Raw genomic sequence first — 13,001 nt, 5'->3', positions numbered from 1 at the left:
CTTTGTGGATGTAATTTTGAAGTTAGAGTGAATGTTTTGAGCTATAATTTAATATGCTTATCTTTTGGCATGTCTAGATCATATATGAATTTTTATGCCTTGGTTTCTCTATGTTTTGGTATGTAAATTGTTTGATGAATGTATCTTGTTTTTGGGGGGAACTTTATGTGATGGGAATTACGATTTTCTTGAGTTTGTGAGTTAGGTTGTGATTGAGGTATAAGTTTATATACGTAGGAAGAGTTTGTCAGTAATACATTTTGATCTTTCATTTAGGTGATGAGAAGGAGAACATGGACACTTAAGCTCCTTTTGTACAATCTCTCGTGTCTTCTGTTTTCAAGTAAGAGATTTGTGACATGTGCGTTTGATAAGTATAAAAATTGTCATAAATATATTATTTAAAAACGAAGTGGATATGCTACTGTTGTGAAACATTTATGTAAAAGCAAAGTTATCAGAAAAATATAGTTTTCAGTTATTCCATTGTTATGATCTGAACTCAGCTAGTAGAGGTTATAGTACTGGTATTTCCATGAAGGTTCTGATTGGCCCTTAAAAATGGGACTAGCTTTGCTATACCCGCCCTTGTTGGTAACGGCCAACTTGTGGAGGATGCCAACCTACCTCCATGGTTGAAGATATGTATTATGATATGATCCCGGGTTTACCTAGCATTGTGGGGAATGTTGGATGCCTAGCACATTGTGTTGGAAGCCTCCCAAAGTTGTGACAGACTTACAATTGGATTAACTAATATGTATCATAAATGAGTTATTAAGCTATTTGGAAATTATAAGAAAAGTATGATGATAAGAAGGTATGTTGAATGTGTTATAAATTTGATGAGAAGTTTACGATAAAGTATTTTATGGTCTATTTAAAGATAAGATTACTGAATTATGTTTAAGTTCCTTATTATGTCTTTTTATTATTATATGAAAGGAAAATAAAATATTTTTATCTGGAAGTTCATAAGTTATTTTAAGAACAACGTGAATAGTATGAAGCTATTTTATCAAAACTGGCATATCCATAAAATATTTGATTTACATGCATTTTTATTAAAGGCTCATGGAGCTTAAAACCTTACTAGGTTTCGCAGCTCACCCTATTATATTTCAGTGCATAAGTTCTTCTTGGAAGCAGCGAGATTATTAGAGATGGCAAGGATTCTGTGATTCTCGTTTGTTTGAATGTATAGTTTTTTGTTGTATAGTAGTTAGCTCTTTTGTTGTATAGGAGGAATCAAGATGTACTTGATCCTTGAGCTCAGATATAATTCAGAACCTTAGTTTGTTTTGAACCCCAGTTGTATGTCTTTGGGGTTAGGTTTGTAATAAGAGTTTTGCTAAATGTTTAGCTATGTAATATTTACATGAATACCTGACGTTTTCAGCCAAGTGGTAATCTGGCAAAGTTCAAATGAATGAAGTTTCAAGGTTTTCATCATTTTTGTATATTGTGGTTTTTATGTAAGAAAATAAGCAGGAATTCAAGAAATAAATTCTTGATAAGTACCTTCAGATTAGGTTGGTTCATGTTAGTATTGATGTAAACTTGATATTAATATGCCGGTCATGCTCTAAATTCTGAAGTACATGTTTGGGTTGTGACAGTTAAGTTTGTATAATATTTTTACTTTTATGAGTTGTCATTATTTTTTATAAAAATATTTTAAACTAAGTGAGAAAATGTAACCCACCCATGGTACTATATTATTCATTAACTCACACATTCACACTAAATATTACACTAAGGGCACGTTTGGTAGATTGTAATAGACACTGTAATGTAATAGATATTCCTATGACATAACTATTCAGTTGTTTGATTATATTTTTATTACAATGAATAGTTATTCCTTATGAATAGTTATTCTTCAAAATAAGGAATAACTATTCCTCATCAAAAGTACTAAATATCTATTCCTTCACCTTATATAATAGCTTTTTAACAAAATTTCCTAAAAAGCCATTAGTTGCCACATCTTCAAAAGGAAAGAAAATAAATTTTACTTCTTGTTAATTATTAGCTCTATTTTGAACACCCTAAAATAAGTGTATTTTAGGAAATTTGACTTAAAAATGATTTAATTATACATTCTTTTTATACTCTACTAAATTGTGGATGCATATTCAGGATTCTATTCTTAAATGGTCACCAAACTAATGAATAATAATATTTATTACATTCCAACTTAATGTATTACTTGTAATACATATTCCTATTCCCATGTAATAATAACTACAGTGTACCAAACGTGCCCTAAGTGTTTACTTAACTAATCACATACTTGAACTATTGCTAACTTTACTATTTTTTTTCCCTTGAATCACTAGCATAAATAACATACTAAGTATCTAATTGTTGTTTGGTTTTAGGCTATACAGATTTGTGATCATGGTGTACAAAATTTCAGTAAGTGTCTTGATGGTGCCAGAAAACATCCAAGTTCAAACACTCGTCCTTATGGTCGTCCACCTCAGTGCTCAGCTGTGTTTAATACCCTCGTCCCTCCATTGCCACCAATACCCATGTACGCTCGTCCAGTGTAGGACGAGCGGGCTGCATATCTCGTCCTTCAGTAGTGACGGACGAGATGGGTTAATAAAGAGCTAAACCTCGTCCATCATTAATGACGGACGAGGTCAATTCACAGCAAAGACTAAGCACCCTATCGACCAAAAGCTGTATCGCTCAAGTCTCAACGCAGTTTCTGAAGAGGTAACCCTTGTGGCAGTTAAGGAAGTTATCCACTGAATCCTCCAAACCCTACAACGATTGGCAGAAGTAACTGATTTCTACTGCTATATAAAGGCCTGTCTCTGCAGAGGTAAGGGGATCTTTTTTTCTTTCTCCTGAGAGAGTTTTAGAAACGTAAAAACACAAAGTTTTCCTATCCTCCAGTTTTCTAACTTTACCATCGGAGAATCAAAGGCCGGCCACCACCGGTCTTCTCTGCTGACTTTCTTTGTTTTCTCAGGACTCACCTTACTAGATCAAGAACATCCGGAGACATTCCAGCCCATTGACTCCTTAGAATTCCTTTGAATCTATCAGAATTTCTTTGGAAGTATCATGTCTGTTAAAATATTTTTAAGGGTAAAATAAATTTAATTGGCCAAGAATGTATTGACCTATTGTGATAAATTAGCCAACTAATTAGCCAAGTGAATTAATTAAGTTAATTAACATGCAATACGTGTAGTAGTACAAACAAATCACCAACTAAGTTAATATGCAACGGAAAATAAAGTTGACATGATAATTTGTTTACGAATGGGGAAAACCTTTAAGGCAAAAACTCCACTGAATGATTTTAAGGTCACCATTCCCGAGAATCTACTATTATCACAACAAGCGGTTACAAGTAAAGCAATCCAGTACCTTATACTAACCTACATTTGAACCCTTACCCTAATACCCAATTGGACTTGTTCTGTAGTGACAATCTCTCATTTTCAATGCATGGCTGGCTCCCAGTACGTGACTAACCAATCGATGCACAGATCCAAGTATGTGACTAACCACCAACTTGAGAAGGATGTTGGCTACAAGATTCTTTAGTTTCTTCAGTTCATCAACACGATGAAGATCACGAAATTCCTTGGTTACAAAACCCTACGACGTACAAACGCAGTAGCTTCTTGAAGAGAAAGATGAACTAGGGAAAATTGTCTCCAGTCACAATATGCTTGTGAAAAACTTTTGCATGAAGCGATACTCACTTGCATAAGCTGTGACGGCCCTTAAAATAATCCTTATATATGTTTAAGGTTGTGAGAAAAGAAAGCTTAAACAAATATACACGGATTGGAGTGAAATCAGAACTGAAAATTTGATTTTCGTAAATCTTGATAGATAGGTTACCTATTGAGCAGCTGTCGAGCATAAGGCAAAAGCTGCCTTTTAAACTTTGATAGATTCTATCTGTCGAGCTTTAAAATTCAGCACTTCTTCACTTGATTTTTGGACAGACTTGCATGGCTTTAACACTTGGACTTGAAACCTTATTTCTTGAATAATTAAACACATCCTAGATCTATCCAATTACAATTAAAGTGCGTTTTATCAAAGGATTAGCTAATTCTATATTGACATATGTTCCTAATATGATTCACATATGTCCTAACAAAACTAATAAAAATATTATATATATATATATACATATACATATACACACACATACTTTTTTTTTTAAAGTCAGGGAGTTCAAACCCCCTAAACAACAAATGCCCCTGCCCCTAAATAGAAGGAACATTACTCCTCGAGTACGGAAAAATTATGCTTCCTCTCCTTGGTGTGACTATGACAACTATATATATATTGAGAAGCTGACAACTATATTTAAGTAACTGTGAGAGAGAGAGAGAGAGAGAGAGAGAGAGAGAGAGAGAGAGATTTGCATTTAGTGTTGTATATGTAATAAGTCAAATACAGTAATCTTAAAACAACTGAAACACAACACAACATATATGGTGACCATGGGAGTTTTTGGTTTGCCGTGATGTGTCTTTAACGTGATATACATTACAATGATGTGACATTAAGATTTTTGGTTTATTTTATTTTTCTAACATGATCATAATTTAAAATTATAAAATATATCACATCACCTTAATCTCATCACCTTCTTAAACAATGTAATGCTGTATTCTTGTATTGAGATTACATTAATGTCAAATTACAATAACGTAATATTATAGTGCAATGTAACATCATGACGAACCAAACGTCAAACTATTTTAGCACACATAAATTATCAATACAAAACCATACCAATCCATATCATATACTATACAATAAAAGTTAGCTTAGAAGCCGTGGCTACGCCAAGTGGCTTTACTAAATTGCAAGAATTGTTTTAGATTAAAAAAAAAGATATAATTTTTGTTCTTATCTTCTTCTCCTATAATTTTTAAGTTAATAGAAATCTTAATTTGATTACAATTCAAATTCTTCATCTAAACATTTTACTATTAATTTATTTGATACTATTTATTTTTACTTAAATATATAAATACATAGTCATAAGGAAAAAAAAAAAAAAACAGCAACGTTATTTGTTCATACTTCATACCGATTGACCAAACTTTTTTTTTTGGATTAAAAAAACTGTAAATAACGTAATACTCCTAAGGATTTGAGTTTAAAGTAAACACCTTCTCCTTAAAATTATATATATAATGAAGGAGTATACATATATACTTATAAGTATTAAGTATATGACATTTTTGTTATTCCACTTTTTTATGAGATAGCAACAAACACATTGATTTAATTAAAAATATTAATTTCAATAGGATTTAAATTCTATATCAAATGGCTCTACCTCTATATATAAACTTACTCTAATATGTGAATGCTTAAATCCCATGACAATGCATGTATGCATTCTTTCTTCATTATTATTTTTTCATTTTATTTAAGCTATTTTTCTTTAACTTCAAAAAGAATTAATGAAAACTTCTCACACAAGTACTTAAATTCATGAATTCTACATTAGAAATTGTTAGATAGATTAACCCAATTCATAATATTAAACTTTTGTACTCATTTGTTATCTTCATGAATTCTACATTAGAATTGATAGATAGATTATCCCAATTCATAATATTAAACTTTTGTACTTATTTGTTATCTTCTACAATAATTGGTGCAGGTTTTCGTTACATACTCACACTAACTCACACTTTCATCTCTTAAAGTGATAGAGGAAACAAATAGGTATAATCTTTGTTCTTTTTCTACATTTATATCTTAATTTATGATTTTTGTTAGTTTCTTAATTTGAAATTATGAATAAGTTTGATTATATTCTTAATATTAAATTTAAATTATTGTTTATAGGTTTTCAATTGTGTTATATTCTTCTAAAAAAATAAAATAAAATAAAAGAGTTGATACCAATTTGGCAACAAAGCTAAATAGATAAGCCTAAGAAATGTTTACTAATAATAGTTTTATGACTTTATCGCTAACTTTTTATTAATGTGATTTTAAGAAAAAAATTGAATGGACAGTTAATTTATTAACGTGATTTAAACTCCACTAATCTTTTTTTTTTTTTTTTTAAGGAAATGGTGTTAAAAAAAAAAATCAAAGTGATTTGATATTTATTAACTACTATGCATGTGCTAACTTCTAACTACCTAAAGCAACATTTGAAATAGTAATCCGTATGAAATACCATTTATCCGTATGAAACAAAGGGATTATAATAAGAACTAGCTAGATAGGGATAAGATGACACCACCACCACCATTGACCTACATGCAAGTATTTTTTTTACACTTTACGTGCACTTAATTTGTCTTTCACATAATATGTAAAGTTAGTTTGGTTTGGTTGTGTATATTATGGTTGTTTGCCACATATATTTTTTGGATTAAATAGTTGAACAATGTTGAGATAAAAAGACTTGCAAAATTAAAAAGAAGATTGATTACGAATGAACAATGATTTCTCTGTTAGGAGTGTTATTACTTAGAGTTATAAACAATTTCATGGTATAGTTAGAACTAGAAAGACAGATCTATATTGTTTGAAGTTGAAAGTAAGTTCATAAATATATGTTTTTAGAGTGGTTATATTTATTTATATAATATTATAATTATTTAATCATTCTTTATTTATTCAAAAACATTAGTTATATTTTTATTTTTAGATTAATATATGTTTATTGAGTTGATGTTACACCAACTTATGTCTTTATTGGGGCATTTTGATTAAAAAATATACACACATGTAGCATGATTTTTACTTTCAATTATGAAAGCTTGGATTTGTGCTAAAACATAAGAGCTTGCTTAAACCTTCAATTAAAAATTATGGCTAGATAGCTTTTACTATAACTTATACTAAATGCGAAATAAGAGTAAATAAGCACAAAGAACCATTAACACTACTCTAAGCCATATTCATCCATTATCAATAGTAAAATGAAAGCTTAAAGAGTAGGGAAAAGAGATGTAAACACAAGATAACTCCGAGATGTGTTATTGAAGAAGAAACCGAAGAACTCGACGAAAAACCTCTCTGCGACCCTCCAAGTCGAAATTGATCCACTAGAGAATAAAGTTGGAGTACACGAATAACAAAAGACCCTCAAAGCCTAGTCTACCACACGTACTTGAGCCGTCCAAGCTCCTTTAAAGAGACACACAAAAACATCTAAGAGACATTTTATCATGAACATGATATGCACAACACAACACAACATAATATAATGCAAAAAAAAAATGAAGCACACAAACATGTAGAATATGTAGAATAAACATTATACTAACAAACCAACAAAACCATAAATCAAACTCATTAAAACATCAACAAAACCATATTCAATCATCATAATTTCATATCCAACATATACACAAAATCCAAGAAAACTAGGGCTAGAAACATGAAATACTTTGAGAATAAGAGAAAACCCATACCTTTTCTTGAAGATTGATGAAGGATTGATGAAGAAAATGGAGGTTTTGGGAGAGGGAGAGGTGGACAAGACAAAGTGTGTGCATGTGATGCAAGGGAAAACTAAAAAGTTTTTAAAAACTAGGGGTGTGCATGGGTCGGGTTAAGGGGATTTTTTGTCCCAATCCACCATGGTGGGTAAAAAAAATTCAACCCAACCCAACCCACATGGTCGGTCGGGTCGGGTTGAACCTAATAGGTTGGACAAATTTATTATTATTATTATTATCAAATTATGTAGAAAAAAAATATAAATATAAATATATTAAAAAATAACCAAAGATTAGTATCAATATAACTCTTTAAAGGCAAATAGCACTAATGACTAAACAACAATAGTAATTTACTAGGATTTGTGTGAACTAATTGGCTTTTATATAGGATAAGAAGAGTTAGTTATTTTAAAAAAATTATTAATTATATAATATATTTTAAAATATATAATATATATATTAAATACATGGGTGGGTCGAGTTGGGTTTGGAATTTTATGACCCAAACCCAACCCGACTCGCTATCAAAAATTTTTTGTAACCCAACCCAACCCACCAAACCCTAAAAACTGACCCAGGTCTGGTGGATTTTAGCGGGTTGGCGGGTTGTCTGCACACCCCTATTGAAAACTGTCTTGGATTTTACCTTATTTGTACAAAACACGCGATTTTCGCAACTAGAATGAGTCGCGAGCAAGTCGCCAAAACAAGTCACCAAAATCCCTTGACAAAATTTTGAGAAATTTGTCTAAGTGTTTTTTCGCGATTGGGAAGTCCACTCGTGAGCAAGTCGCAAAGGGAGTCACGAATCATTTTGTGTAAGCTCATGACTAGAGCTTCCACTCACAAACAAGTGGCCAAGTTGAGTCGTGAAAAAGCCAAAAAACCAGAAATTTTGAAATTTTTCTAAGTATATTTGCAACGGGGAACTGATTCGCTAGGAGTTGTGAGAGCTTCTAAGTAAGCTCGCAACTGGGTTCTTGCGACTGGCTTGACCCGCGAGAGTGAGTCGCAAAAACAGAGTTGCAAAAATTTTGGATTTTCAAAAAAAAAAATACAAAACTAAAAGACTTTCCAAAAACAACTAAAAATACTCAAAAATCTTTTTATGTTTGATCAACATATGTTTGAGTATGTACAACACATTTAATCAAGTACAATCACATAAATCAAAAAGGCATTCATTGAACATAACATGTTCAATGTTGTGGGGTACCAAAGGTGAGATAGTCCTTAGTCTACTATGAAATTTCAACGATAAATTCAACAAGACATACACAATTAGCACTAGGAAGAGTGACAAATCTCAATTATAGAAATATGCATATATGACCTCCTACAAAACTTGATTACATAACTTTGAAGCTTTTCATTTGGCTTCTCACATTCATAACACTTTAATGATCAATTCAACTAAAACATACACAATTAGCACTAGAAAGAGTGACCAATCTCAATTATAGAAATATGCATATATGACCTGCCACAAAACTTGATTACATAACTTTGAAGCTTTTCATTTGACTTCTTACATTTCATAACATTTGATCATTATAGAACAATACATCTCATTTTGAGATTGATGATTGAAATTTTTGATATTTCAATTTTATGAATAAGCCTTTGGCTTTTGGGCACCATACATTATCATTACAAGTTGCTTTCTCTTTTTTCTAGTCAAATACTAGTAGGTGTGACGGCTTTTGCAGCTCATTATCTCTTTTCGAGATTTAACATTAGTTGAGCTCTTTAAGCAAAAACATAAAAGAGTGAGAAGATATACAGGCACAAGTCTATGCATGTCTCAAGATCAACAAAACCATTGACTAATCATTCATGACAAGTTTGAAAATTTATTTACAACAATCACATAGATGTCAAGATTTTTCCCACAATGATATGAGTGCATAGATACCAAGCTACGCTCGTAAATGCACAAAGCCATTTGTACGTAAGTATAAGGCAAAATATGCATGTGACAAAACACAAAAATGCCAATTAAACTTTTTAGATTTTTTATTTTTTATGTGTTTTTGGATTTTTGACACAAAAACAAGTAAAGATTGATAAAAAAGAAATAAAAACAAACATTCAAAGCTATTAAAAACAAACAAAAACAGTTTTCACATGCTAGAATGAAAAACATAAGCACACAACTAAACAATGTCACAACAATTTGGAAGAATTAATGCATGGACATGTTCTAATGCTTATGCAAGTGTACCCTTCTTCACCTACACGGCACGTGTGTTTGGGGTGATATCCTTAGAGGATTGGGTACTTGAGTTGTGATTCTCAAACCTTAAGGTGAAGTTTGCCAAACAAGAAGTGATGGTGTCTATCATCTTCATCACATCACTAATATCGAAGTCAACTTCACGCCTTTTGATTGTTTGAGATTCCCTTTGCCATTTCTTTGTCCTCTTCGCCTTTGAAAACTTGCATTCTTCAATGCTTGGAGCTTGTGGCGATTAGGTCTAGTGTGTCCTCGGATTCCACAATGGTGGCAAAAGTGTTGAACTTGAGGACCACTCTGAGACTTAGGAAGAGACTTCCCTTTAGCCTTGGTTTGGCCACAAATGGGTTTTGAGGTTTTGTCAAAACCTTCTAAACAGTTCCATTTGGCTTCTTCTTAACCTTCACATTCTCAACAATTAGAGTTGCTACCATTGGTTCCTTGGCTTTAACAAACTTCATCTCCTTGGACACATTGGCGCTTAAACTACTTTCTCCCGAGTATCCTAAACCTTTTTTTTTTTTTTTCTAAAAAAGGCTTTTGATGTGCAAGCACTTCGTCAAGTTTCTTGGAGGCTATATGCTCCACTTTGGCATTAGCTTGAATCACTTCAAGCTCAAGAAACTTGATCTTAGAGTAGGCTTCGGTTTGTTCTTCATTCAATGCCTCAACTTCGCACTTCGTTTCTTTGTACCTCATGAGTATGCTCTTGTAGTTTTGTTTAGCTCTCTTCATTTTTCTGATGGCTGCCTTAGCCACTCTAGCGAACTCTCCGGTCTTCTCAAGAAGAGAATTATAGGATTCTTGTAATCCCTTTGCTCATTCATCTTCATCATCGGATTCTTCCCCAATCCCCATATACTCTACTTCAGTGTGCTCACTAAGTTCTTCCACTAGACGGCTCAAATCTTCCGATGAGTCCATAAGTGCAATAGTCATAAATGCGGAGCAGTTTCCTTCTCTATCACAACTTTCTTCTGAATCAGAATTGGAGCCGTCCAAGTCATTAAGGATTGTTGTAAAAACTTTACCCTTTGCTTTCAAATGTGTGGGGCATTCTTTCTTCACATGCCCATGCCCTTTGCACTCAAAGCACGTGACCGCTTGAGATGAAGAAGAATCTTTGGAATCCTTCTTCTTGAAGTCTTTCTTAATATTTGAGAATTTGCCCTTCTCAAAAGACTTCCCATCCCTCTTGAACTTTAAGAACTTACGATAGTTCTTAGCAAGGTACACTACTTCCTTTTCAACCTCATCCTCATCCGAGGAGTCTTGAGCTTCCAATCTCTCATTGATTGTCTTGAAAGCAAGAGATTTGCTCTTCCTTTGTGTTGGTAGAGATAGCTTATAGGTTTGAAGAGAATCAATGAGTTCTTGAATTTTAATCTCATCAAGGTCTTTACTCTCTTCAATGGCAGTAACATTTGCACGGAATCTCTTCGGCAATGATCGTAGAATCTTCCTAACAATCTTAGAGTCCTCTGTTTCTCCCAAGTTGAATTTGCCAATCACCACTTCATTTAGCTTTCCATAAAAAAGTCGAATGACTCATCTTCACCCATCTTCAACTCCTCAAAGCGTGTGGTGAGCATTTGCAACTTGGTAACCTTCACCTTTTTGGTGCCTTCATAGGTAGTCTCCAAAATTTGCCATGCCTCCTTGGTAATTGTAATATGGGAGATCCTGTGAAACTCGTCAGGTGAGACACCACAAAAAATAGCATTTAAAGCCTTGCTATTAGTATTAGCTGCTGCAAGGGCTGCCTTATCCTAAGTGGATTTGGTGGCCTTCGGCCTAGTCCATCCTATCTCGACAGCGTCCTAAACACTATCATCAATAGAACATAAAAATACCCTCATATAGACTTTCCAAAATGCATAATTACTCCCATCAAAGTATGGAGGAGCATTGAGCAATTGAGATCAATCCATCTCAAAAGGGTCTAGGATCGCACTGAGGTAATGAAACAACAACAAGTGCACCCACTCTGATACCAATTGAATGTTTAATTAGTGTATAAAACACTAATGAATGTTTAGACCCCAATTTCAAATTAAACCAACTCAAGCTTATACCTAAACAAAATATGTGCAGAATAATATGTACAAGTAGAAACCCAAACAAATAAACAACTCTACACCATAATTAATCACAACACAGCAGCAATTAAAAGGTAAGAGTAAGGGTTAGAGAGATGCAAACACAAAGATAACACTAGCACGTGTTATCGATGAGGAAAACGAAGAACTCGACAAAAAACCTCTCTGCCACCCTCCAAGCGGTGAAATGATCCACTAAAGAATAAAATTGGGATACACGAATAGCAATAGACCCTCCAAGCCTAATCTACCCAACGCACCTAAGTCCTCCAAGCTTCTTACTCAAACAAGGTTACACCTAACCATGTCTTCGTTAGTTTCCTGGATCCCGCAATAAGCCCATTGCATCAATCAAGTGAATTGGTCATCTCTGAACTGCTTCCCAAACACCAAAATGCCTCATCACTGACATGGATATGGTGAGGTAATGATTTGACAAATTTACCTTTCAAGGATATGTCAATGGAGAAGGAGAGAGTAGAGAAATTTGGAGAATCAAATGTCTAAGATTGTTGATGAGTCAATCTTGGTTTTCTTTAGGGTTTTTCTCTCAAAATTCTCTCTGGAAGCTCTCTAGATTTCATGGTATAAAGGTATTTAGAGTAATGTACGTGAGGAATGTGAAAAGTTAGTTTTCTGCAAAACAGGGCATTTTGGAGACTCGGTCTTGCGACTCATACTAGTCACAAGTTCCAGTCGCGAGATAACTAACTTGCCAGACTGTCATTTTTGTCCTGTAATGCTCAAACTGTCATGACCCTTTAACTTCCTGCATGCTTCACACGTGTGGCATTTTGGCGAGTTGCTAGTCGCGAGTCACTCGCGAGATCCAGTCGCAAGAATCCTCCAATGCACACACACTTGAATTTCTTCACACAACTCTTACATTATTTCCACATAAATACAGGGTATCTAATTGCTAAATTACAAGAAAATTTGGCATGGAATAAAGCTAACACATGATTGAATAAATTCAACCTTACACAAGTCATCAATTACATTTTTTTTTTTTTTTTTGGCAAAGAAAAAAAGAAAAGAGATGAGTAGTACGAGGTTTATAGGTATAGTTCCAAGCTTACCATGAAAGGAATGCTTTAATTACTTGGTTATTTTTTTTTTGGGTAAAATGTAGGTATAATTACTTTCGTGCAATATATTAATGTTCTCTCATTAAATTCAATTGTTATTGAAAAAGAT

This window comes from Quercus suber, unplaced genomic scaffold (assembly GCF_002906115.3).
Source record: "Quercus suber isolate HL8 unplaced genomic scaffold, Cork oak 2.0 scaffold_574, whole genome shotgun sequence".
Taxonomy (NCBI): domain Eukaryota; kingdom Viridiplantae; phylum Streptophyta; class Magnoliopsida; order Fagales; family Fagaceae; genus Quercus; species Quercus suber.
This window is presented reverse-complemented; position numbering follows the sequence as displayed.